Raw genomic sequence first — 27,990 nt, 5'->3', positions numbered from 1 at the left:
AGTACAAAGAATGATGAAAATACAAATTGGTGGCAGCGCTGAAATGCAAACAGCATCGCGCACTGAAAAACTGCTTATGGATTTTCTGTCTTCGTCTGATTGTAAAAAGACTAGTTTGAGGTGATGAACTGTAACATGTTGGATGTAATTGGTTTAGTAAGGAAAAGGGTGTTAATTTAGAAATATCAATACTACTACCCTCCTGGTGGATTAATATAGAAAGAGAACAGAATCGGAGTTCTCCAACCATCTGATGGTTTATTGTTTCCCCTGCCACTATGTCTGTCTCACAGACAGGGCATGCAGAATAAACTCCTGCATTCTTACCAGAAACACTGGTGCCTTGCTACACACTCACTGCCACTTAGGTACAGAGGAAGAAAGCCTGAAAGTCAAGGCCACCTCATAAAATGAGGATGGGTGGTGGTTAGAAACAGAAGAGCTAATTGAGGTTTCTAGTAACTTCCACTAATTATACCAATAACTCTTGGTCAACTTCACCTTCCATGGAGAACTTCCTTGAGGCCCCACTTCTCCCACCCAAGGTTAGGACCCCTGTTATGTGGCCACAGAGCATCCTATACTGTTCTTTTGCAGCATGGTGTCAATTCCATCTTATTCTTAGTTCAAGTGACTATCCTGGGGTGCATGTTGTATCCCACCCAGACTGGCAGCCCTCTGAGGGGAGACCCATGTGCTCTGATCTAGCGCGTGCATTCTTGAACTCAGAACAGTGCCTGCCACATTTGTCAGGTGAAAGATTGATGCAGTGTAATCAATGTTACCATCTGCCTCCCTACAGTACCTTCCCTAGGTCCCAGAATAGAGGGGTGCAGGAGCAAGTGCCGGGAAACACATGCTCAGAAAGGCAGGAAATATTTGCTTACCATCTCACATCCATAATTTTTGCTATTATACCACAGCTATTAATACTACTATATCCAGAGTTTAGCATTGTTCCTGGTATTTGGTTAGAACTCAATATTTATTGAATGAACCAATCAATAAATGAAATACATATACACATATCTCTTACATCTCTTCCTCTCTGCCCCATGGGGATGAGTATCCAAAGACAATAGATATGGTTCTTCAACTAACTCTTTGATGATACAATAACACTTTTGTTTGTTTGTTTGTTTGGTACCAGGGATGGAACCCAGGAGCACCTAACCACTGAGCCACATCCCCAACCCTTTTTATTTTGAGACAGTGTCTCACTAAGTTGCTTAGGGCCTTGCTAAACTGTTGAGGTTGGCATTGAACTTGAGATCCTTCTGCCTCAGCCTCCTGGGTCACTGGGATTACAGGCATGTGCCACCGTGCTTGGCTGATGTATCAATACATTTAAATTCAAGTGACCAACGTATTAAACAAGGAAAAAGTCCCAACCAATAGTCTACAGTTTCTTTGTATAATGCATGGCAAGAATTTTCACTTTCTATAGCTTACTCCTTAGAGATCTTTTGATTAAAAAAAAAAAAAAAATATATATATATATATATAAAAGCTGGAGTGTAGCTCAGTGATAGAGCATATTCTTAGCATGCAGAAGGCCCAAGTTCAGTCCCCAGCACCAAAAATTTGTAAATAAAAATGTAAAAAGATGCAGAAATACCTGTCTCCTTAGAGGCTTTGTTCTTACTATCAAATAAGCCATTAACGAACTTTCTCCTCATATCTCAGACATTGATCACAGTTTATCACATGTATTTTTAAAACTTTTACACCCACTCTGCCACATATGGCCACAGCTTGTTTGCAAAGAATGCTGATCATGATTTCAAACAAAACTGTTCCCATATGCTTATGATTCATTTCCCCCTTCCTGCCTCGGCTTCATTTGTTTTAGAATTGGAGTTTAATTTTGAAACTGTTACTGTGACAGGAAGTGACTGGGGAGAGGAAGAATTGGAAAAGAGGGACCACAGAGCTGGGGGGCGGGTGACAGACATGGTGTGTTGCTTAGTAAACCTACAGAAAGGATCAGAGTCTATCACATTGGAAAAGTCCTTTAGAAGATATCAGACTGCCATTTCACCATGTCCTTCCATGTTAAAACAGAAATGGAGACCAGGTGTTCATTTCTGGACTGCATGATACCCCACTATTTATACAACAACTGAACCCAACGTGTGGTTCAGCGGCTGACCAGAGTAACCTTTTGAAAAGTGGAAGCATCCTGTCTCCAAAGACTATTAATGAAACCCAGGAATGAGCTGGGTGATATTTTCTGCTGCTTCTGACAACTCAATGCATGACCTTTTAATGGCGTGAAATGTTTGTCATATAAAACTGACTTGGCATTCTTAGATAACTTATTCATTTAGCAAATATTATCCAGTATTCATTATGTACCATAGCCGTTTCTAGACATAGGAAACAGAAATGAAAAGACAGCTCTCCCTGCCTCATGGAATTTACATCCTAATGGAAGAAGACAATTAAACCACTGGAAAGAATATATGAGATCAGAATTCAGTATGTATCATAGAGGAAGTGAAACGGGAAGAACTAGGAAAGGTGGGGGGCAGGGGGGTTGGAGGTTTGTTATTTTGAAAAGGAAGTCAGAGAAGGTAATTAACACATCCATGACCTCACATACTTATTTTTGTATGTGTGGAGAGAACGTTTAAAATCTTTCTTGGTGGTTTTCAAGTATACACAATTATTAACTATACTTACCATACTGAATAATAGATCTCCTGAGCTTATTCCCTCCTAAGTGAAATTTTGTATCCTTTGAAGAACATCTTCCAAATCCTCCTCCTCATCCCTATCTCCTAGTAACTACCACTCTACTTTCTGCTTCCATAAATTTGAATTTTTAGATTCCACATGTAAGGGTTATTGTGCGTATTTGGGGTTTTGAGCCTGGCTTATTTAACTTAGCATACTGTCCTGTCGGTTCATCAAAATTGTTACAAATGACAGGATTTTCTGCAATCATTCATTTTTAACTAAGGTAAATTTGATACATAAGAAAAAAAATCCTGCTTCCTAAACTGGCAGATCTTAAAAATAGATTTGAAAAAATGTGGAAAACAGAAATATGTTTAGTTTCCTTAAAGACTAAAATAAAGAAATTTTATATCACAGTATAAAATGAAATTGCATTTTAAGATGCCATACACAACTTTTATCTCAAATGATTTTCTTAATAAATTAACATTTGGTTTTTCTGACAAAAGTTCAACTTCCCTTCTAATGCAGGAATCCCCTTAAACATCCCTGAGTAATAACTATCCAAACTTTGCTTGAATCCCTCTTATTGCTGGTGAATTTATTACTTTTGTCATGGACAGAAACAAATATTCATCTTCATTTCACACACAGAGGAGTATGAATGAGATTTGCATTATATTGCAAGTAACACAAATTCAACTAAACCAGAGTTTCATACTTTTCATGTTACAGGAGAAGTCAGTCACTCAGGGTTGAAGTGGCAGCTCCCTGGGGCCACAGGTAACTTGCCCTATTAGTAGCTCTCTGCTCCTGTTTGTGAGGTGTCTACACCTCCAGGCTATACTTCCTAATCCAGGCATGGTGAAGAGTCACCCCTGTAGGAAGAGCTTTCCCAACAATCCCCCCCAGGAACTTCCTCTTCCACCTCATTAGCCAGACTATAAATCCTTGGCCACATCTAGCCATAAGAGTTTAAGTCAATGTTTTATCAGGCTTTTTGCCGCTCTAGGAAAAAAATTCAGATTCTACTATCAAAAAAAGACAAAGGGAGCCAGGCGTAGTGGCGCATGTCTGTAATCCTAGCAGCTCAGGAGGCAGAGGCAGGCGGATCACAAGTTCAAAGCCAGCCTTAGCAATGGTGAGGCACTAAGCAACTCAGTGAGACCCTGTCTCTAAATAAAATACAAAATAGGGCTGGGGATGTGGCTCAGTGGTCGAGTATCCCTGAGTTCAATCTCTAGTACCCTTGAGAAAAAAAGAACAAAGGTAATAATTTGGGTTGGCAACCAACAACATCTGAGGCCCGGGGAAGATCTGAATAAGCCCTCTGGCATCACCTGTTTTTACTTTCTTTTATTTTAGAGGTTACATAGTGAAGCAATGCTCACTTCAGCTGTGCTGTAGATAACACCTGTGACATGGGGTCACGATGGTACCAGCTGCCTAAGTTGTTTTTCAGGAACCTGGAGGCCATTTCTGTTTAGCTCAAACCACCTACCCTTTGTTTGAGCCCATGCAGGACATCCCTTTGCCATCATAGGACTGAAAACATCACCCTCCACATCATGCTTCTATATTTTTAGAACATGGGCCCTGTAAAGAGCCAGGACCTTTGATCACATGTGCACAGATCACAAATTGCTTCACTTCTTTACCTCCAACCCCCTGTCCCATGCCTCAGACCACCCCATTTCTTCATCCAACAAATACACCTGAACTCTGTCCTTGGAAAGGTGGATTTGAGACTTGCAACGTGCATCCCATGAAAGCCTACCCCATCTTCCCAAACCTTGGGAGAAGAGCAGTCAGAGGGCTTGGCAAGGCCTCATAGGGCTGGTTCTGGGCATCCTAGGAACTAACAGGCACAGGGGATAAAGTCGAAACTGGAGGAATGATGGAGAAGTTACCAGGAAAGCAGAGCTGGCTCCTTCTCCTTGAAGGTGAAGCTGAATGAGAGAATCCAGGAGCTCCTCCAGCTGGTCTGGTAGAGCAGGGGGCTGGGAGTGGGTGAGGTCAAGCTGAAGACCTGAACAGAGCAGCTGTGGGCTGCCTTTGCCAGGCCTGGGGGATCACATACGCACACTTGGTGGAACAACCCCACTTGTTCCACATGTAAACATCGAGTCCCCTTCACTTTTCAAGTGCTTGGATTATTCTTTTTCTATTTAAGATTTCCATTCCCTGGGGCAACACGGGGCACATTGGTGTGCACTTATGTGACTGCAGGTGGCAAGTGGTGCTGACTTGCCACCTGCTGGTCTAGGAGTTTCATTTTTTTGTGTGGCCTATCACATATTTTCACCTTGTGCCTGCTCTGAGCTGAGCACATTGCTTTTTATATCATTTATCCTCATAATAACCTTCTCACGATTCCAGTTTTAAAGATGAGGAACCTGGGGTTGCAGAGGGAGCATTATTTTTCTCAAGGCCTCCCAGATTGGGGCTGGCAGACTCAAGGTTCTCATCCAAAGTCTGATTCTGAAACCATGTGTGGAACAAACGCTCTTTGCTTGTTGCCCTGAAGGCAGAAAGGAGCCAATCTTCCTCATTTACAGAAGAGAACACACCCAAGGCCTAGAGGTGTCAAAGGACATGCCTAAGGTTGACAGTAACAAAAAGCATAGAATTTGAGTCCAGTCTCCAGGGCCCATTCATCATCCTTCTCTGATCTGAACTTAGAGCCTACGAAACTGATGCCCTTAGTTATTTGGAGGGTCTCAATTCTACTTTTTGACAGAAATATCTTTATTTTCAAACTTTAATGTTCTTTCAAGATATTTCATCACTTTAACATTTTCTTAGACTAACTTTTTAAATAAAAATCACTCTTTTTAACTTTTTAAATGATTTTTAAATAAAAATCACATCCTGAACCTATGATTAAATTTTTGAAGAGTGAAGGGAAACTACCAGAAACTAGATCTAGACATATTTTAATTTTTCTAGTTAGTTCAAAATGTCTCCAAATCCTCATAACCTCTTTTTCTAACAACGTCAGAGGAATTCATTAGGAGGTGAGAGGTAGCCTTTCATCCCAACTCTCATCTGTTCTTCACAGAAGCCTTCCTTGACCTATTTCTCTCAAGGAAACTCCCAATACAGAACACTTAGAATTCTGCTTCTGGCCAGGAGAGATTACCTGGGACTGGACAAGCCCTCCTGCAGTAAACAACACTGGACAAAATATGTGACCTCCGAGTTTTCAGACCCTGGGCAAAAAGCAGCTCAAAACTGAGAGCCCTGTGAGTTAAGTCCTATGATACCCTTTCTGACTTCTGGCACTTTCCAGATTGTGGCCCAGGGAGGAAGCTAAACAGCACAGTGTTCCTGCTGAGCTGAGGAGACAAACTGGAATTCTGGGCCACTGAGACAGTTGGAATGTGCAGGGGGTTCCACAGGGGAAGGAGCTGTATGGGGGAAGGCTCCAGATATCTGCATAGGAGTGTCCTTGAGGCTTTGGCTGATTACCAAGTCTCTTGTTCTTAGGACAAGACTCCTGTGGCTGATCAGAGAACACTGGTGAGCTGACAGTGGAACTACCAGAGCCTAAATATGACCGGAGAGGTCAAGTAGTATCCAGCCAGAGTGGGGAGATGGTGTTACCCCTGGCACTCAATAGAGGACCCAGAAAGCCCCCTCCAGAACTCTGCTAACAATCCTTGAATGCATCTTCACCAAAGAAGATGTATGGACATTAGCACATTAGTCATTAGGGAAATGCAAACTAGAATCACAATGAGATACCACCATACACCCAGTAGAAGGGCTAAAATTTAAATAAATAAATAAATAAACAGAACATACCAAGTGTTGACAGGATGTGGAGTACCTGGGACTATCATATTCTTTTGGTGGAAATAAAAATATATTCCAAGCACTTTGAAATGTAGTTTGGAAATTTCTTTTTTCTTTTTAAAATATATTTTTAGTTGTTGAAAGACCTTTACTTTATTTATTTATTTATATGTGGTGCTGTGAATCAAACCCAGTGTCTCACACATGCTAGGCAAGTGCTCTACCACTGAGCCACAACCCCTACCCCTGGAAATTTCTTTTAAAAAAATAAGCATATACCTAATATATATTCCAGCCATTCCATCACTAGATATTTATCCAAGAGAAAGGGAAATAGATGTTCATGCAAAGAATTATGCATGACTGTTTATAGCAGCTTTACTTATGACAACCTCCAAATTGGAAACAACCCAAAAGAACCATTAATATACAGATAAATAATTTATGATTTCATGGTAAGTCAGGCACTGTAAAGGGCTTTGAGATTTCACCTGCTTGCAAGCTGACAAGTATCTTGTTATAGTTTCCTAGACACAGGCAGAAGACACAGGCTTTTGGGTCAGAGACAAAAGAGAGTTCATCACTCACAGCAATAGTGGTAGACAGAATAATGTCATTGTATCATTTCTCGGAGCTGCAATCCCACTAGGTGACATAAAGAGAGCCACATGTTGCCTGTACATACAGTGAGTAAATTATAGGAGAAGAAACATTAACATTCAGAATCTCTGATTTTATGTACGGGCTACTGGCAAAACCACCCATGCTTCCTTCAGGAGAGAAGGATACCCTCCCCTCCAGGATTTCTATGGAGAAAACCAGGTCAACTTTGTACTAGCAACTGTCATCAAATGCGTAAGTTACCTGCATAATAAATGGTCACAAATTTAGAAGCTTAAACAATACTCATTTATTATCTCACAGCTTCTATAGGTCAGAAATCTGGGCTACATTCTCTATGGGTCCTCTCAGAGCTGAAATCAAGACTTCTGCTGAGCCGCATTCTCATCTAGAGCCGGGGTCCTCTTTCAAGTTTGCTCGGGGTTTTGGCAGATTCAGCTTCTATGGCAACAGGGCAGAGTCCTGTTATCTTGCCAGCTATCATCTAGAGTTTGCTCTCAGTCTAGAGACTGCCCTGGGCCCTAGTCATGAGGCCCTTTCACAACTTGACAGTTTACTTCTTGAAGGGCAGCAGAAGATTCCCCTTGCAATCAGCTATGACTGAGTCTGAGATAACCTAAAGGAACAAGCATTCTGTAATAATGGCAAGTCCAGATCATCAAGGGCAGGGGATTCCCCAGAGTATTTGCACTATGGGGCAAAAATGTTGGTGGACATCTTAAAGCCTAAATAGAGAGCTATTTAAAAGTCATGATTAAGCTTGAATATTTGCTTCACTGATTAGAATTGTTTTAATCAAAGTGAATAAATAGATTAGGAGGATTCAAATCGAAAATACTAATTCTTTCTGTATTCTCACATACACTTCTAATAGAAGCCATCTTTGTTAAGTCACAATTGATATTTAAAGGAATTGGCCAATCAGCAATGGCCCTGAATTGCTACAGAATATTTTGCTAAGCTGATCTGGAAAGTCTGGGTAGTATTGCAGGGTAATAAAACTGACTGAGCAAGCAGAAACTATGTTAAGCAATCTTAATAATCAATGGGAAAAATGATCAATCTGTGTGACCTTTAAAATTTTTGTCAGAGCATTAAAAACTCTCTAACTTTTGGTTATAAATGTACAGGGAAATACAAAAAATAGTTAAACTAATTTATTTGGTACTTTATAATTCATTAACAACAGCATTAAGATATAATTCATATATAATAACAAATGCACAACTCTAATTTTTAGCATAGTCACATTGTAACCATCACCACAACCTAATTTCAAAATATTTCACCCCTGTCCCAGAGTCCCATACCAATTGGCAATCATTTCTCATTCTCCACTCCATCCATCCCCTAGTGACCACTCATCTACTTTGTGTCTCTATGGGCTTGCCTGGTGAATCCACACAATCCCTGGTCTTTTTGTGACTGGCTTCTTCCACTTAGTATAATGTTTTCAAGGTTCATTCATGTTGTAGCATGTATCAGTATTTCAGTTCTTTTCATTGCGGGATAAAAATTCCATTGCATGGATATAGCACATCTTCTTGCTTTACCATTTTTTAGTCAACAGATATTTGGATCATAGTCACTTTCCTCATTTCTGTGCACAAATTCACCTTCATTGAGTTTTGCCACCCACATATGGAAGGTCTCTCATAGCTGAGTCTGAACAGTCCCATTGGGAGCTCTTTCTCCTCTAGTTCCTTTTATGTTTGAATCAAGTTTCACTTACAGCGTTATGACTTTGGTTTTCTTTCTTTCTTTCTTTGCTGAAATTTCACCTTGTTGATCAATTCCCTCTTTCAATTATTCATTATTGTAAAGTGTAATGTGGTTTTGCCACTGAGAGACTAGATGGCAACACAACTACATACTTAAGTCTTCATGAAATGAGTAACAGCTACATGGTTTCCAATCACTGAGAGACTTTGAAAGAAGTTACTGGTTACTGATCTGATGTGCACCTGCTATTTACACAGTGAATTATAGACTGAGGATTTGGTAATCAAATTTGTACCTTATGCATACTTAAAGCCAGTATGCCATAGTAACTGAAATTCTAACCATGCAGTTGTGGAGCTGGTGTTATTTAAAGTGTAATAACTAAAATCTGTGCATGCTAAAACTATGCAATGTGAAGATTGCCTGTATTCTTCTAGAGGGTAGCTAAAATAGTTTTTTTCCCTAAAAAATTAGAATACTAAATTAGAAAGCACTGGAATAAGGGGTATATTAATTAATTCCTTCCTTTTGGATAGATGTTAGATTTTAAAAACCCTGCAAACAAGTAAATCAGACCTACACTTAAGTTCATGATAGGTTTATTCATGAAGGTGGCAGGAAGAGAGTGATAAGTGTTGTTCAATGATAACAACAGCAGCCCCAAAGCCATAAGTTCTCTTACAAGGGAGAAAACCTCTAGGTTTCTGTAGCTGTTAAATGACATGGGGAAAGACAAGGCACCATCTTTCTGTGCCCAGTCAGTACCTCTCCCAGTTCCTTCACTGATCTCACTCTCCATGAATTTCTTTAAGAAGAGGGAACTCCTAATCTTGGCCTCTGTGGAGCACCTAATACCATTTACTATAATCTTCTAGAAAATTTCTCCTCCCTGTCCTGAGTCTCTTCTTCCTCATCTTTATAGTCCTCCTTGGTCCCTTTTAACACTTTCTTTTTTTCCCCTCTACAACTCTAACTTTAGCTCCTTAAATTTTTAGATGAACTGAGGCTTCCCCCCATTTCTTACTATCTTTATATACATCTAAAGGAAGAGTATACTAACTCTCATGGTTCAACTCTCACCCTTTAATTTGTCATTAAATATTGATAGTGATCACTTTACCAGACCTTGGCTAAGTGTTGGAAATGCCACAATGAATCAGATATTGTCCCAACTCTTAACAGTGCCATGGAAGGGCTGAAAAGGGAAACCTTGACCACTCTTCTGAGTACCTGCTGGTAGAGGTTTTTTCCAGAGGAAGAAACATTGATCCAGGTCTATGGTGGATGAGCAGGACAGCGACTGAGAATGGACTGTAACAAAATTGCACACAGTAAGTATGCCACAGTGTCATCTCTCTATCAAAAGATATAAAAATAGGCCCAGATAAATGGAAACACGCATCATGTTCATCAAGTTGCCCTATTCAAATTGTTGAGTTTTTTGCTTATATACATATTTGCTACATACTGTGGAAGGTGAGGCCCTAAGAAGGGCATCATGGTGTGCCTATCCAGCTTAACTTGGACATTTTCGGTCAACATTAGGCTTTGTGAATATTCACATTGATAAATGTAGGTCTAATCCATCTACTACTACTAATGGGATATTATTGCATAATATCCCATTATATGAATAAACCAGTGTACATGCTATGTCCTTACTGAGAGACAGTGATTTTCTTTTTGTTTTTTGATATTTTTTCCCAATTACAGAGAAAGGTGTTTCAGGAACAATGAAGGATATATATATATATATATATATATATATATATATATATATATATATATATATATATATAGAGAGAGAGAGAGAGAGAGAGAGAGACCAGAGGCAAAAGAAGAAAGAAGCTGCCTGGAAAATATAATGAGAGAGGTGAGCTGCACAAGATAAAGCTGGAAACAGGTAGGCACTAACTAGTTCACTAAAGCCTTTCTATGGCACACTGTGGCAATTCCCAGATGTACATATTTTGCCCATAATTTAAATACAGGTCTCGATTATGCAAACCTCCATTGGGGATTCCCCCAGGATTACCTATGGCCAACTCACCTGCAGCATGTCTAAAATAAAACTCTTTTTAAATCTTACCCTTAAATACTTCTTCTTCCTGGGTTTCTTACCTAAGTCCAGGTACCCATATTCAGTGTCTCTTAGTACTCTAAGAGAAATAACCACAATTTGTGACTCCTCCATCCCCTTAGTCACTCCATTCGACAAGCCTGCAAGAAATTTCGAAGATACCTCCCACCAAGTACCTCCATCTGAATTCAAGTTCCATTTGTCCTTTACCTAATGTATTGCTATCCATGTGTCTGGTCCTAAACTCCTCCAAGATGATGATAAACCTCTCAACAAGAACTTTTCGTATGTGAAAAGTTCTTCTTGAGAGGTCCCTCTACCTTTTCAGAAGTTGTTGAATTGTCCTCTGGGATACCACATAGTTTGGGACATATATTTGTTAGGTCACTTATATCATGATAGCCCAGTTACCTGTTTATGTAGTTCTTTCATTCACTGGAATGTGAGTAGCACATAGTAAAAGCTTAGTAAAGGAATGAACAAAACAATCTCACAGAATCCTTCCCTCATAAGAACGTTTTCTAGGTTCCAGAAATGTGAATGCTGAGATTTATATGTCAGAATCAGATTAATGCTATCATCCCTTTTCAACAGATAATTTAAAAATTGGTAGGAAAAAAAAAAACTAAAAAAGACCTGAGAAGCCAATTTGAACAAGAACGAATTCTAAAGAGTGGTACACAGTTAAGCCATCTTAGCCCTCCTTGAACATCAAAAACAGGTGAAAAGTTTCAGTATGTATACGATTCTGACAGACTTAACCACCCAAGAACTAACCAATGGAAAACTATATTGATACTGGCACAAGAACAGAGATAAATAGTAGCCCACAGGCCCCTCTTTAAAAGCCAAATTTTTTCACTGGAGAGAAATCAACTTTAAAAATGTCTTGGGTAACTGTTCTGTAAAGTTTGATGCCTGTTATTGCTTCAAAATGTGCTCAATAAGCTTTCTTCACATGGGGAATCCTAATAGCCTCACAGCTCTGGGTCTGCTACTGCCATGGCTGTCGAAGATATTCCAGAACAAATTTGCTTTGGGGACTTGACAGACACACCGGAAACTGCCAGGGAAGGAGGAAAGAGGTGACACTTTGTCATCACAGAGCAATGTAGAGCCATAAATATTGCAAATGTGCAGATATGGGGGGCTGGTGAAGGAATGTTCCCCCAAGGGACAGGAAGGTGATAAATACTTACTTCTGTAAAAATGTACCTTTCTCCCATCCGTGAATAGTACATTCCAGCACCATCACTCGCACTCCCCGGAAGCATGGTGGCTGCTGGCACTCTGTCCCACACTCTACAGACGTCTCCTACCTGAGGCTGACAAAGTCACTTTCAGCTCCCCCTTGCTCCTAATAATGCTGATGATCCTGATGATGAGGACATCTGATAGTTTTCAGGTGCTTCATGCTTTTGTCTAGCCAGTCCTCCTGGAGAAGTCTCTCCTTGCCAATTGTGACAACGAAATCTGCAATAGCATCAATACAGCAGAGGAATTCTGCTGGCTTTATTCTCCTGGGCCATTCAGTTGTTCATCCTTCCAAGGTTCCTCTGCAAGAATCAATTGAGTCATCTTGGATAGGCTTAGGCCCTTTAGACCATCTGCTCTAAAAAGAAATAGAAAAAATTAAAACAGGAAGGCTTTAAAAATATTTTAGTTGAAGGGAAGGCTGTTATTTAAGTGGTAATAGCAGGCAAATCATCATCATCATCATCATCATCATCATCATCATCATCATTTTGATAAAACCTCAAGAATTTTCTGCTTAAAATGTTTAGAAGCAAGTTTCTGTTTGAAACTTCTTGTCTATGTTATGATTCTTTTTTTTTTTTTAAACTAGAGCTTGAACCTAGGGGCAATCATTAAGCTACTTTGCCCACCCTGTTTTGTTTTTTGAGACAGGGTCTTGCTAAGTTGCTGCAGCTGGCTTTGAACTTGTGACCCACCTGCTTCAGCCTTCAGAGAACCTGGGATTGCAAGTGTGCACCTCAGCGCCAGGCCTCATGTTATGATTCTAACTAGTCAAACTGAAAAGCAATGTGCTCTAAAGGATAACAATGCTGAACAAGGTGCCATTTTGAAAAAACCCACATTTTCATGTAGATAAAAGTCCCTGAAAAAGAGGGGTTGCTCTTCCTTTGATAGCAGAGCTAATAAGGACAAGGTGTAGGAGTTACTTCCTAACTAAGGAAGTTACCAGCAAAGGTAGGAAGGGCAACAGTCTGTACCCATAGAAACACCACCCCAATTCCCCAAAAGCAATTCAACATGATTATCTTTTGGGTCAGGAGGTCAGGATCACCACCTCCCCATATGAAGAACAGCACAGACATTGTAGAGCTATAAAATGGTCACCAGAGTCAAAGGCCACAGAGGGCTCCAGTATCACACAGAAGGAACAAGCCATGGGATTGGGGATATAGACTACTGGTGACTGAGACCCTTCCGCGTGGCTCAGGTGGAGTCCTGTGTAGTGTTACAGGTTTGACTGGGCACAGAGAGAAGAATGGCCTCATTCCCCTCAGGACTTTATACTGCTTTTTTTCCTGCCCCTTTTGGACAAACTGATCCAGAGAACCATCTGGATCTCTCCATTTCCCTTTCTCCCCTTATTTCCTCTGACCTTCACCTGCAAAGTCTAAGTAGAAGGTGACTGGAAGGTTAATGGGAGTGTTTAACCATTTCCGCTTCCTTGATCCAACCTCACAGCTGACGCACAAGGGCCCAGCCAGGATTTCTGAAGGGACACATGGAAAGAGGACAGAAGGGTCGATGGGTAGATGGATGTAAGAAAGGATGTGACACTCCTTCGTGCAGGATTGCTTGACAGCCAGTGGAACTGGTTCAATCTAAAAAAGCTAAATTGAATGTGCAGGGAATGGGGGTTACTATTAATGATTCCTACACCCTAAGGTATATTCAGGAGCCAGCCCAGAATATCAAACTGCCAGTCAGAAAAACAATAATAAAAGCTGCCAGGTGGGGGCAGGAGGAACAACCAGGAATAGGGGAAGAGAGCAGAACAGAGCTTCTAGCAGGACAAGATATTGGTCTTTCACTAAGGAACCTGGCAACAGCAGTCACAAACACACGCACGCAGTTCATTTCGATGCATTCATTGCAATGGGCCGAACTCATAAAGCCAAATACAGACACATACACTTGGCTCTCGATGTCAGTAGCATCTTGGAGGAGCAAGTCTACCAGATAAAAGAAGGCGGCTGTGAGTGAGCCCCTGGCCACACAGGCTCTCAAATACACAGGCCCAGGGGATGGATAACAGGTCCTCACCTCATTATTCTCTTGTCTCAGACTCCACTGAGTTCAGTCAGCCTTGGAGGCCCTGGAATAGCAGCTCCAGCCATCAGACTGACATGAGATAAGATCTTATAAACCAGAATGTCAGTTAGCATTACACAAGACTTGGGGCTTTACAAATGAAATGGCACTCAAAGTCTTCGCCCTGAAATTCAGAGAATGTTCTTATTATGGTGCCAGGCGCTGCTAAGGGATTGTGTGGTAGAATGTCTAACATATGCCAAATCCGGATGAAGATAAGGAGAGTTGTGTGTAGGGCTCCTGGGGGAAAATTCCCTCCTGTATCCTAGATTTGGTCATGGATACCACAGAACTACCTAGAAAACCCTTTTCTAAGTTAGTCCCTGAGGGCAAGGTTTTAAAGGAAAACCATTTTATCATTAGTTTTTGACTTTCTGGTTTCAGATGGATCCAGGTACACACCAAAATTATCAAAGGGAAAAGGAAAGTTTCAGGATATCTTACCATTCCCAGAAAAATATGCCTGGAATGTTCCAGAAAAGTCAAGCCATCAGCCATCTTGACATTAAAGAGTAATTAACTCTACCCTCAGGTTTATGTGCAGATCTTTTTGTATACCTATTTCATGGTGAACTACCGTACTCAAAGCAGTAAGTTGCTTGAGTTAGCCACGAAAGTGCTATGACTTGAAGTATGTATACTGTGGGTTTCCAGGTCTTTATAAAACTTTAACTGCTTAAAAAGAGACAACAAATGTTTACTCCCACTGTTTAATGCTGATAAAAAGAAAAGTGAAAAAAATTATTGCTTGCTGTGTATACCATTTGGAAAATAGCTGGACCATACCTGAAAGGTAAATGTTAAGAATCTGATGGCAGCATGCACCATATCAACTTCACACATGAGGGAAACTTTCAAAGTGTTTTTTCCTAAGTGTGCTGGTTCTACTGGGTTATCTGTACACAGGGGAGAGTCTAGTTCTCACACTGTCTGCTTATGTTCCGCAACCACATCTCTAGAAGTAAAATATCGACAAATGCTCTTTTGCACATTATAGGATAGAATGTTTGGGAAAACTATCGATTTAGAATTAAAAAAAATAAAATCTCATTGTTTGCTTAGCTGTGAGTTCTTGGGAAAGCTATTTATAATTTTTCTGTGTTTCAGTTTTCCAATTTGTAAAATGGCTTAATAATATGTATCTCACAGGATTCTGAAGATTAAATAAGTTAGTATTTGTAAAGCAATTATAACCATATCTGGCACATTGTAAGGACTATATAAGTGTTTACTAAATATTTTTAGAGCTATATTAGAAATCCCCCTAAACACTGACAACATATGTTTACAAATACAAAGTATGGCATATCAAAGTTCTTGGTTTCAAGTAACAGATGCAGTCAATTTTTTCAAAGCTAAATGTATTTATAATATTGTTTTTCAAAATGTTTAGAATAAAAATGACTTGAGAATAATTGGGAAAGCTTAAAATTGGTTGGGGATCAAGGGAAGCAGGGCAACAGGGGACACAGCCAAGCGGACCCACAAAGAACCTCACTGGAGCCCTGGCCACTGCTATAGCCTTGGGTGCCATTGGTAGTATCCAATGCTAAGCTGCTTGGAATAGCAGCATGGAGCCCATCTTCTTCTTCTAAGTAGAGGGAGAATGCTGGTAGCAGGCCCGCCCTGGCCCCTGGGGACTCAACCCCCAGTTCTTTGTTATGCATGTCAATGTGGCCAGCTCACAAGGCCATGAAGCGGGCTTGCAGTTCCCTGTTTATCTGCCTAGAGCATATGTGTCTCTCGGGAACATCTTGACCTGTTCGAGCCTCCAGATAGGGGATGGTGACGTGACGGTAACCCAAGGACGCAGTTATTACTCTTCCCTCCTCACTTTTGAGTGATTTCCCGCAGCTGTTAAAAAGATATATAAGGGGAACAAATTTGGCAATAAAGCGCGCACATGCTCCCTCCTGGATGAAGAACCTTGGTGTCCTGTGTATTTTTAACCCCGCTGTCCCTCGCCGGACTCGGCTCCGTTAGCCGGACGCGGCAGGAGAAGAACACTGCATCCCCAAAGTGTCTCATAATGGAGAGCCACCCCAAACAGGAAAAGGTCTGAATGCAGAACAACAAAAATAAGGTCTCTACAGTATGGCTTGTGTGCACAGAATTCCTTGATTTGTGAGGAGTTAGATTGAAAGGAAAGAAGAGCAAATTTAAAAGGCTGTTTCATGAAATTTATAGCTATGAATGCCTACATTAGAAATATATATAAAATATAAAATATATTATATATATATATAAAATATTTATATATATATATATAAAATACACACACATATATATACATACATATATGTGTATATATGTGTATATATATATATGTAATGAGATTAAAATGATAATAAAAAATTCCCCCCCCCCCAAAAAAAGCCCAGGACTGATGGATTTAGTACTAGTTTTATCAGGCTTTTAAAAAGTTAATGCCAATGTTCCTCAAACTATTCCATAGAAAGGGAGGAAAGCTCCCCAACTCATTCTATGAAGCCAGTATTACTGATACTTAAATGTGGTAAGGACACAGTCAAAGCAGAAAACAACAGATCAATACCCCTGATGAGCATAGATATGAAAATTCTCAATAAAGTACTTTCAAATAAAATTAAATAGCACATTAGAAAAGATTATACACCAGATCAACTTGGTTGCATTCCAGGGATGCAAGGATGATTCAACATATATGAGAATCAATAAATATAATACAGCACACAAATAAAATCAAGGATAAAAATCATGTAATCATGGGCTGCGGTTGTGGCTCAGTGGCAGAGCACTTGCTTCGCACATGTGAGGCACTGGGTTTAAGCCTCAGCACCACATGAAAATAAATAAACAAAATAAAGACATTGTGTTCATGTATAACTAAAAAAAAATATTAAAAAAGAAAAAAACTCGTGTAATCATGCCGGGCGCAGTGGCGCATGCCTGTAATCTCAGCGGCTCAGGAGGTTGAGATAGGAGGTTCACGAGTTCAAAGCCAGCTTCAGCAACAGCAAGGCATTAAGCAACACAGTAAGACCCTGTCTCCAAATAAAATACAAAATAGAGCTGGAGATATGGCTAAGTGGTTGAGTGCCCCTGAGTTAATTCTCAGTACCAAAAAAATTGTGTAATCACCTCAATGGGTGCATAAAAAGCCTTTGATAAAATTCAACATGACAAAAGGCCTGAATAATTAAGTATAGAAGGCTCATACTGCAACTTAATATAAGGCTATATATGGCAAATCCATAGCCAACATTATACTAAATGGGGAAAAACTAAAAGCATTTCTTCTAAAATCAAGACAAAGGCAAGGGTGTCCATTCTCACCACTCTTATTTAATGTAGTACTTAAAATTTTAGCCAGAGCAATTAGACAAGAGAAAGAAATAAAACAGATATAAGGGAATGGGGTTGTGGCTCAGCGGTAGAGCGCTTGCCTAGCATGTGTGAGGCACTGGGTTCAATAAGTACTGCATAAGAAAATAAATAAATAACATAAAGGCATTGTGTTTATCTCAACTAAAATATTATTATTTTTTTGGTACTGGGGATTGAAATTGGGCACTTGACCACTGAGCCACATCCTATTTTGTATTTAGAGACAGTGTCTCACTGAATTGCTTAGTGCCCTCCATTGCCGAGGCTGGCTTTGAACTCGAGATCCTCCTGTCTCAGCCTCCAGAGCCACTGGGATTACAGGTGTGTGCCACCATGCCTGGCTTCAACTAAAATAAAATTTTTAAAAAAGAGATAAAATAGAAAATGAGGAAGTTCAACTATCCCTATTCACAGATGATATGATTCTATATTTAGAAGATCTCAACCCCTCCACCAAAAGACTCTTGGAACTAAAAAACACAATCAGCAAAGTACCATGATACAAAATTAATGTATACAAATCAGTAGCTTTTCTATACACCAATAATGAACTCACTGAGAAAGAAACCAGGAAAGCAATCCCATTCACAATAGCCTAAAAAAAAAAGAAAAAAAAGAAGAAATGAAACAAACAAACAAACAACAACAATCAGGAATAAACCTAATCAAAGAGGTGAAAGACCTCTATCATGAAAATTACAAAATACCAAAGAAAGAAATTGAAGAACACACTAAATGATGGAAGGACCTCCCATATTTATGGATTGGGAGAATTGATATTGTTAAAATGGCCTTACTACCAAAAGCAATCTATAGAGTCAACATAATCCCCATTAAAATACTGATGACATTCTTCATAAAACCAAAAAAAAAAAAATCCTAAGATTCATATGAAGACACAAAGACCTTGAATAGCCAAAGCAATTAACACAGAGAATGCTAATTTTGGAAGCATCATAATACCTGGTTTCAAAATATACTGCAGAGCCATAGTAACAAAATAGCATGGTATGGGCATAAAACCAGACATATAGACTAATGGAATAGAATAGAAGCCAGAAATTAACCCATATATCTACAGCTAACTGGATCTCAACAAAGGGGCCCAAACCATATGACAGAGAAAAGACAGCCTCTTCAACAAACTCTGCTGGATATTCACATGTAAAAGATTTAAACTAGACCCATGTCTCTGACCTTGTGCAAAAATGAACTCAAAATGGATCAAATAACTTAATGTAAGACCTGATACTATGAAACTACTAGAAGAAAATGGAAAATTCTTCAAGATATTGGCCAGGCAACAATATTTTGAATAGGACTCCAATAGCCCCAGAAACAAAAACAAGAATTGGTAAATGGGATTATATGAAATTAAAAGTTCTGCACAGCAAAGAAAACAATAGACAAAGTGAAGGGATAATCTAAGACTGGGAGAAGAATCTTTTCCAGTTATTAATGTGGCAGAGGATTAACATCCAGAATATATAAAAACTCAAAAACTTAGTATCAAAAGAACAAACAACCCAACTAATATGGGCAAAATTTCTGAATAGTCACTTCTTAAAAAGAGAAGTAAAAATGGCCAATAACATATGAAAAAATGTTCAATATCTTTAGTCATCAGAAAATTGCAAATCAAGACTATATTCACATTTTACACCAGTTAGAATGGTTAGAGAAAATATAATAATAATATATGCTGGTGAGGATGTGGAGAAAAAGGAACCCTTATACATATATGCAGTTTGTGGGAATGTAAGTTAATATAGTCACTATGTGGTATGGAGATTCCTCAAAAAACTAAAAATAGAACTGTCATATGATCCAGATATACACTCCTGGATATTTAACTGAGGGAAATGAAGTCAGCCTAAAAGAGGTACCTGCGTACCCAAGTTTATTGAAGCACTATTCATAATAGCCAAGATACAGGATCAGCCTAGATGCCTATCAACTGAGGAACAGATAAAGAAAATATAGCATATACACACAATAGAAGATAATTTAGCCATAAAGAATAATGCAAAATGAATTGAACTGGGGATTATATTAAGTGAAACGAGCAAGGCACAGAAAGACAGCTATCGCACATTTTTTTCTCGAACGTGGAAACTGGGGGTGGAGGGGAGACATAAAAGTAGAAGAACGTTTAGGGAAGGGGAAGGGAGTATGGCCCACGGCTGGCAAGAGAAGGTAGAAGGGAGTTTAGATATGATTAAAGCGTGGTATGTGTATGTGTGGAAATGTCACAGCGAAACCCATTAATTTATATAATTGATATGCATTAAAAATGATACTAAAAATAAATTTAAAAATGCAAAGCTGTCTCATACTAACCTGCTTGAAATCAGCAGCTGATCCACTTCTCAGCTGTTTGACATGGATGGGTTACCCTGAGTCTGTCTCCTCTTCTACTAACTGGAGTAAATAAAGGTTAGATTAACTAATTCTTCTAAAGTAGTTAGCAAAGTGCCTGGCATGCGGTAAGGGCTCATTAAGTAATAACTCCTGTAAATGTTTGATCAATGGAATTAAATCCTTTACTTCTGAATATAAATTGTGTTCTAAAAATTCGTCAGATTGATTCCTGACTTTTCTCAGTTGTTTGCAAATGTTTCTTTGTGGGACTACGCTTTTTTTAAGTCTTTCCTCAAGGCTTTAGTGGCCATTCTTCTTAGCACACTGGTTTTCCTGAGCTTTCTCTGTCTCTAAACATTTATTTCATGCATCGCTGACAGGGCAGATACCATATGTTGCCTTGGCTTAATAACTTTAATCTATGCACAAACTTTGAGTCTGCAAGGCCACCAAGCAACTAATATTCTTACTGGGTTATAAAGCTTGCACACATTACTCAATGCATTTAATGTTTTAATCTAATTTGTGATAAGCAAAATGAGACCAAAAAAAGTGCCACGGGGCTGGCGATGTCACTACTGTTTTACAGATAAGTCAGTTCAGACTCAGAGAAGCTTGCCTGAGGTCACACGCAAAGAGGCAGAGCCCTCTGTGTGATCCAAGAGTGTATATAACGCTTATAACCAAGGGACACAGAGTTCTGTCTCCCAGTTCAGATGAGTTTCTTCAGAGCACGAATCAGGTGGAATATGTCTGTATGTATCCTTATCATATGGAAAATCTTGGATGAGGGAGGGGTCTAGGTTTGGGAACTAAAATGAAATGCAGATAACAAACATTTTAAACCCATACAACCCGCTGGTGAACAGCTAGAAGCCAAGGTGGTCTTGCTTTGTTTTTGTTGCTTTATTTTCTGAATTTAATAAATTTTGTCTGCATGAGCAAAGTGTTATTTTGAAGTTTTATACTTAGTCTGTTCGATTGTTTGTCTTAACTAACCAGTCAATTCAGTTAACATATAATCCATAAATTGTAGAAGAAAAATCAATCTGAGTTTGATAGTTAGGTAACATATTTAATAGGACTGTATATTGTGTTATATATCATGCGTAAATATATAATCTGAAAAGAAAATGCACCCCAATGATAAGTAATCAGAAAATCAACTGATTTTTATGTAGTTTTCTGAAGTTCAACTAAGACCTTGAACCAATGTTTTCATTCTAGCTACAAGAAACAGGACCCATTGTCATAATGTTAAATTCCCACATTGATGCATTTCTCTTGGGACCAAAGAGTTCAATCACATTTATTCATAGAAGGCTAAATTAAAAAAATTGATTCTTAATAAGTTATGTGCTTACATTTCTAATTTCAAAACATGTTTCAGGAACATAAGGATCACAGAATTTAGGGTGCTTAAAGAGGTTTTGTGTTTCTCATGTATGAGGAAGCTGGAGGGGGCTGTCCTGGGCTAGGATGTCGAGTGGCTGAGGGTTCTATCATGGAAGCCAGTCATCTTCCATCCACTAGCTTAGCCTTTCTTTTCAGGTATTTTAATTTTTCGTGTTGCAATGTTGTAATAATCCTAGTGATTTGAGAGGCTGAGGCAGGAGGATGGCAAGTTCAAGGCCAGCCTCAGCAACTTAGTATCTCAAAAAATAAAAAGGACTGGGGATGTAACTCATTGGTAAAGTGCCCTCTGGTACAATCCTCCCCCACCAAAGTGGAAAGGTCAAAAGGCAACAGGCAAAAGGGGGCACACCAGCTGAGTTAGAACTTTCTAGAAGCTCCACCCAAAGACTTCTGTATCTGTTTACATCTCACTGGCCAGAGCTACATTGAGTTGCATTGGCAATCCTCGTTGTAATGAAGTATGGGTTTTAAAAAAAAAAAAATTGTGCATATTTCTGCTATAAACAAAATCCGTGTTCTGATTATACAAGAAGGCGAGAACGGATGTTGGGTAGAAAACCAGCAATGCTTGCCACAACTAAAGTAAAAGTGTGAGTCTGAAGAACTGGTGTATTCTTTTTCCATCCTCTGGACATCCCATTATTTGATCTTCTTACATGCGATATGGTTATGGAGGAAGGAAACTCTGGAGAGATTCTAAACTTGGACCCATGAAGCTGTCCACAGGTTTAGTTTCATTCTGCGGCTAGTTTCTCAATGACTATACTGTTCCTTTCACCTCTATCAACTGCTAGTTAGAACCTTGGCAATTCAGGCAGAGCACATTACTACCACATGACCTTAAAAAATCCTCACTTTAATTATAATGTTAACCCTTCACTAGGAGTGCTTTTTGCCCATGTCTGACCATTTGTTTAGCATTTGCTTAGTATTATACTGTGGGTCTTTGAGGTAGGACATAGGAGGAACTTGAGCACAAGGGTCTGGCACAGAGGGAGCACTCAGTAAATGGTATACACAAGCATAATTATTATCTCCTCAGTCACTGCAAGCTCTTCAAGGGCAGGGCTGATGTCTTATATTTTGTAGCCCCACTCTGCCTGGTAAGGAGAGGATACTGAAGTATTTGCTGATTAATGCAATGGGTTGTTTTAATTCATGTCACTGACTTGCAGATCAAGGCAACTACTGTCATTGTGGTGTAATTCCACTCATGCAAACTGAATGAAGGCTAAATGTATTCAGGCTTTAAAATTGCCATCCTATGTGGACCATTTTCCTGGCAACCCAGGATGCAGTTGTATATCCTTAAAGGAGCCCACAGGTGTGGTGGTTAAAAGTCTGAGCTTTAGAGTTAGAATGAATTAGGTCTGGGGTGACTAGCTAGTTGGGGAGTTCCAGGAAATTCACATAACCTCTTTGAACACATTTCTTTTATGAAATATGAGGTCAATACCTACTGTGCTCAGCACTGGATAGGCCACAGCCAGGACTGCCCCAGAAAGCCCCTAGGTATACATGGGTGGGATAGTCTTGAATCCCATAGTGCAGCTGCAGCAGGATGTTGAGGCCTGGTTGGGCTAGCTCTCCTGAGCAGGGTGACTACCTCTTTTGGTGACCTATGGGAATGCTGCCATAGCTGGGAGCATGGGTGAGACCACACTCGGCTCCTCTACTTGGGTTCCCAAGAATCCCCTTTTTAGGGGGAATCTAGGCAAGCCTGAGAGACCTGTGGAGGTCAAAACCACCTATTCCCACCCCACCTTTAGTATTTTTCCGGGTGTTACTGTAGATTAATTTGAATTGTCAACTTGATTGGGTTGAGATGCCAAGGATTAAGAGGATTATGGGCGTGTTAGTGAGGGCGTGTCTAGGAATGATTGGCAAGTGGGATAGCCAACTGAAATGGAGATCCTCCTAAGCATGGGCAGAACTGACCAATGGGATGACCACTTGGAAGGACTAAAAACTGCAAGAATGAAGCAGCAGCAGCAGACGCCTATTTCTTGAGGATATCAGTCTCGCTTCTTCACTTTCCCAAAGCATACTCTGACAGTGATTCTCCAGAAGGCTTAGGTCTTAGACTAGGGTAGCACTGTGATCCCTCTTGTTCTGGGGCTTCAGCCTCTTGGACTGTGCAGCTACTACTGGTTCTTCCAGCTCACCAGCCTGAGGATTGCCATTGTGGCTATCCAGCTTCTGGTTGCATAAGCCAACCTAATAAGTCCCCCCTTTTATAATTATACTTCCTGTTGATTCTGTTCCTCTAGAGAACCCTGTTACTTTTTACTGAAGTAAAAAGAGAAGTGAGCCAAATCCCAGACATTCTTGAGAGTATGGAATACAGACCAAGTTCCCTGAAGGAGTCATGATTTGATTAAATGAAGTAATGAATGTAAAGCAGTTGTCAAAACATTTGGCATGTGGTAAGCTCTCTGCTGATTATTTATACTTGTGTTTGCTCAATAGGACTGAGAGAATTTTTTCTTTTGTTTTGAAGGAATAAATGTGAAAGATCTCTTCACATTTCCTGGAGGTGGAGGATATCTACAACTAAGCAAAGATGCATTAGTCAAATTGTAATTTTATTTTTGTGGCTTCAAACTTTAAGATTTTAAATTACTATTTTCAATACATACAGCTGCACCAATTTGCAGTCCCACCAGCAATAGATGAGTGTGCCTTTTCCCCCACATTCTCACCAACACTTACTGTTGTTTGTATTCTTAATAGCTGCCATTCTGACTGGAGTGAGATGAAGTCTTAGAGTAGTATGGATAAAGAAAATGTGGTATATATACACAATGGAATATTATTCAGCATTAAGAGAATAAAATCAAGGGCTGGGTTTGTGGCTCAGTGGTAGCACGCTTGCCTAGCATGTGTGAGATACTGAGTTTGATTCTCAGCACCACATACAATAAAATAAAGGTCCATCAACAACTAAAAAATATTTTTAAAAAAGAGAATAAAACCATGGCATATGCAGGTAAATGGATGGAGTTGGAGAATATAATGCTAAGTGAAGTTAGCCAATTCCCCCAAAACAAATGCTGAATGTTTTCCTTGATATAAGGATGCTGATTCAGAATGGGGTGGGGTGGGAGCATGGGAGGATTAGGGCAAAGGGGTGGGAGGGGAAGGGGAGGCATGAGGGTAGAAAAACTGGTGGAATGAGATGGACAACATCACCCTAAGTACATGTATGAAGACATGAATGGTGTAACTATACTTTGTGTACAACCAGAGATATGAAAAATTGTGCTCTTTTTTCACATGAATTGTAATGCATTCTGCTATCATATATAACAAATCAGAATAAAATATAAAAAAATGGGGTGCCTACATACCTTGTACTATTAGGCACAAAACTATAAAATCAGGGTGATGAAGACAACTAGTTTTCATAGAATTATTCTGCCCCATCAATTCTAACTTAAAGGTGGAATTGAGCATATCATCTAAAAATAAACATTTTAAATGGAGCTTTGGACTTGTCACAATCCACTATTTTTAGAAATATCAGTGAAAGCAACCCCTTTTTTGAGGGGGTGGGAGTAAGGTATCTGATGGAAGAAGAGTATTTATTGGAAGGCTACTGGAGTACCTCAATTAATTAAACATGGCCACCACTAGCTCTTAAACTTTACATCATTAGAAATATTCTCTCAATTCAAGTTGAAAATCTTGCAAAAAGCTCAGACTAGCCTGGCTTGGTTCAGATGTGAACCCCTAAACTAGTCACAAAAACCATTTAACTTCTGCAGGGACTCAAGGCTGGCAATGGAGGCACAACTGTCTCAAAGGGGGAGTGCTAAGCAAATACACAGATGCCTGCTACACACTCACACTGCATTTACAGGAAGTGTACTTCCTGGAAACTGTCAGTTTCCGTTAGTTAGTACAAAAAAACACATTAGTACACAGGATGGGCTAATAATCAAATGGCTAAAGATAGGAGTGAAATGACCAGAGAAACAAAAAGTAAGGGAAGAGAAAAGTAACATGGAAAAACCAAGGAATATACAAACCACCCCTTCCCCCACCTGCTTACCTGTCATGATACCACATATGCATTTATGTAAAATTATTTGTGCACAGAGTAAAAATTTTAAAACCAATGCCCTTCAATAGACGAATGGATAAAAAAAATGTGGCATTTATACACAATGGAGTATTACTCTGCATTAAAAAATGACAAAATCATAGAATTTGCAGGGAAATGGATGGCATTAGAGCAGATTATGCTAAGTGAAGCTAGCCAATCCCTAAAAAACAAATGCCAAATGTCTTCTTTGATATAAGGAGAGTAACTAAGATCAGAGTAGGGACGAAGAGCAGGAGAAGATTAACATTTAACAGGGATGAGAGGTGGGAGGGAAAGGGAGAGAAAAGGGAAATTGCATGGAAATGGAAGGACACCCTCAGGGTTATACAGTGGAGGGGGTAGAGAGAGAGGAGGGGAGGGGAGGGGAGAGGTGGGGAGGGGGGATGGTGGAGGATGGGAAAGGCAGCGGAGCACAACAGACACTAGTATGGCAATATGTAAATCAATGGATGTGTAACTGATGTGATTCTGCAATCTGTGTATGGGGTGAAGGTGGGAGTTCATAACCCACTTGAATCAAAGTGTGGAATATGATATGTCAAGAAATTTGTAATGTTTTGAACAACCCACAATAAAAAATTAAAAATAAAAAATAAATAAATAAAATTCATATATTGAAGCCCTAAAAAAAAAAAAAAAAAATCCCAAAACATGTTGATGAAAAAAAATGGAGAAATGCTATAAAGATATTACTCTAGTACTGAAAGCATACAGCATAACAATAATAAATGCTTTAAAGCATCTTACAGAGGACAGGAGGACTGTCAACAAGAATGACTGTGAAAAGGAAGGAAATTACTGAGTTATCTCTAAATATACTGTCATTTACATTATTTTCCTAAAAAAATGAAAAAGAGGCTGGGTGTGGTAGCACATGTCTGTAATCCCAGGTATCAGGAGGCTGAGGCAAGAGGATTACAAATTCAAGGCTGACCTCAGCAATTTAGTGAGACACTTTCTCAAAAGAAAATCAAAACAAAACCAAAAACCAAAAAGGGGTAGGGATATAGCTAAGTAGTTAAGAACATCTGGGTTCAATCCCCAGTACCATAAAAGAATCCCAAGTACCATAAAATAAGAAGAACTTTAAATAACTTTGTGTTCTCAATGTTGCACACTAAATGTAATAATATAGAAAATTAGTCTATTGGTAAATTATTCACAGGCTGCAGTTCATTTCCTTAAAGCCTTAGTGTTCCCTCCCAAATTTAATCTTCATCCATGAGATACAGCATGTTTTTTTTTGTTGTTCAAGATTTTTCTACTTGATATGCCCACTTTACTTTATATAGCATTTTCTAATTTAAACCATGTGATTAGCAAATATCTTTTAAGTCCTGATTCAGAAATCTAGTACATTATAGATAGAATGAAAAAATATATGTCTTAAACATAAATACATTTTGCCTAAATATCATTTCTTTTTTGGTTATTCAATACAAAAATATATATTTCAAACACTTTAAGATATCTGAGAAAATGTACCATAGAGAGGTTCATTTCTCAGTGAGTCTGAGAGATCCAATCATAGTGCAGCAACATAAGCCTGGGGCTGTGGGTGCACTTTCCTCTTCTGCCAACTCACACTGACCCCAAAAGGCAATGTGAAGAAAAAAGCAGGCTTCAAAGAACATAATAATTAAAGATAAGGCACTGAGCACCTTTTACAATGTTGTAATAAAATATCCATTAATTTTTCTGTATGAAAATCTGGGAAAAAAATGAAAGGCAAAACTAAATATAAAAAGAGTTAAGTGATAAGTCTTTATGTAATCAGTCTTATCTGATTAGTGAAAAAAAAACTGATAAAAAGCTGAGCACAGCCTCCCAGAGACTAGAGGCTGACGCAGGAGAATGCAAGTTCTAGGACAGCCTGGGTAATTTAGTGAGACCTTGTCTCAAAAAAAAAGGACTGGGGATGTAGCTCAGTGGTGAGCGCCCCTGGGTTCAATCAATCTGCAGTTCCACAAAAAAAGAAAAAAAAAAAAAGATATAAAACTCTCTGAGGTTATATGAAAGCTCATGGATTCTCTTTCTGCCAATAGCATTGTTTGCTATGGTAGCTTCTTAGATGTTCACCTTAATTTTATATTATAGACTGATGCATGCGGTCTTATATTAACATCAATAACTCTCTATTAATATACTGATACTGCTGTATTCAGTGTCATGTAATCACAGTAAATTATATTTCATCATAAATAAAAACACAGAAAATATATTTTATCAAATTGAGTTTTGAGCTTTTAAAAATCGTATCTAATCACTTACCTTCAAATGTGAAAAATCTAGTAATTAGTAAAGGGTTTTCTTGTCACTAATATGAATTAATAATGCTATAACTAATTTCAAAAGCAATTATTTTTTAAAAATGGGACATATACCAAATGCTTCTGGCATACCATGGGCAAAAGGCCAACTCTTCAGTGATATGTAAAGGTCACTTTAAGAAAAATCTGAATAAAAAATTACTCTCAAAAATATCTTGTCC

General features: G+C 39.1%; 1 long non-coding RNA gene across 1 annotated transcript; it reads right to left on the bottom strand.

Annotated features, from left to right (window-relative positions):
• Positions 1–473: 473 nt before the first annotated feature.
• On the bottom strand, positions 474–27,990 carry LOC125617703. Its single transcript, XR_007348791.1, has 4 exons — positions 27,884–27,990; positions 19,548–19,556; positions 14,191–14,195; positions 474–484 (listed from the first exon to the last, which is right to left on the bottom strand). It is a non-coding gene; the product is annotated as an uncharacterized LOC125617703 (long non-coding RNA).

This window comes from Marmota marmota, unplaced genomic scaffold, assembly GCF_001458135.2.
Source record: "Marmota marmota marmota unplaced genomic scaffold, marMar, whole genome shotgun sequence".
NCBI classification, from domain to species: Eukaryota; Metazoa; Chordata; class Mammalia; order Rodentia; family Sciuridae; genus Marmota; species Marmota marmota.
This window is presented reverse-complemented; position numbering and strand designations above follow the sequence as displayed.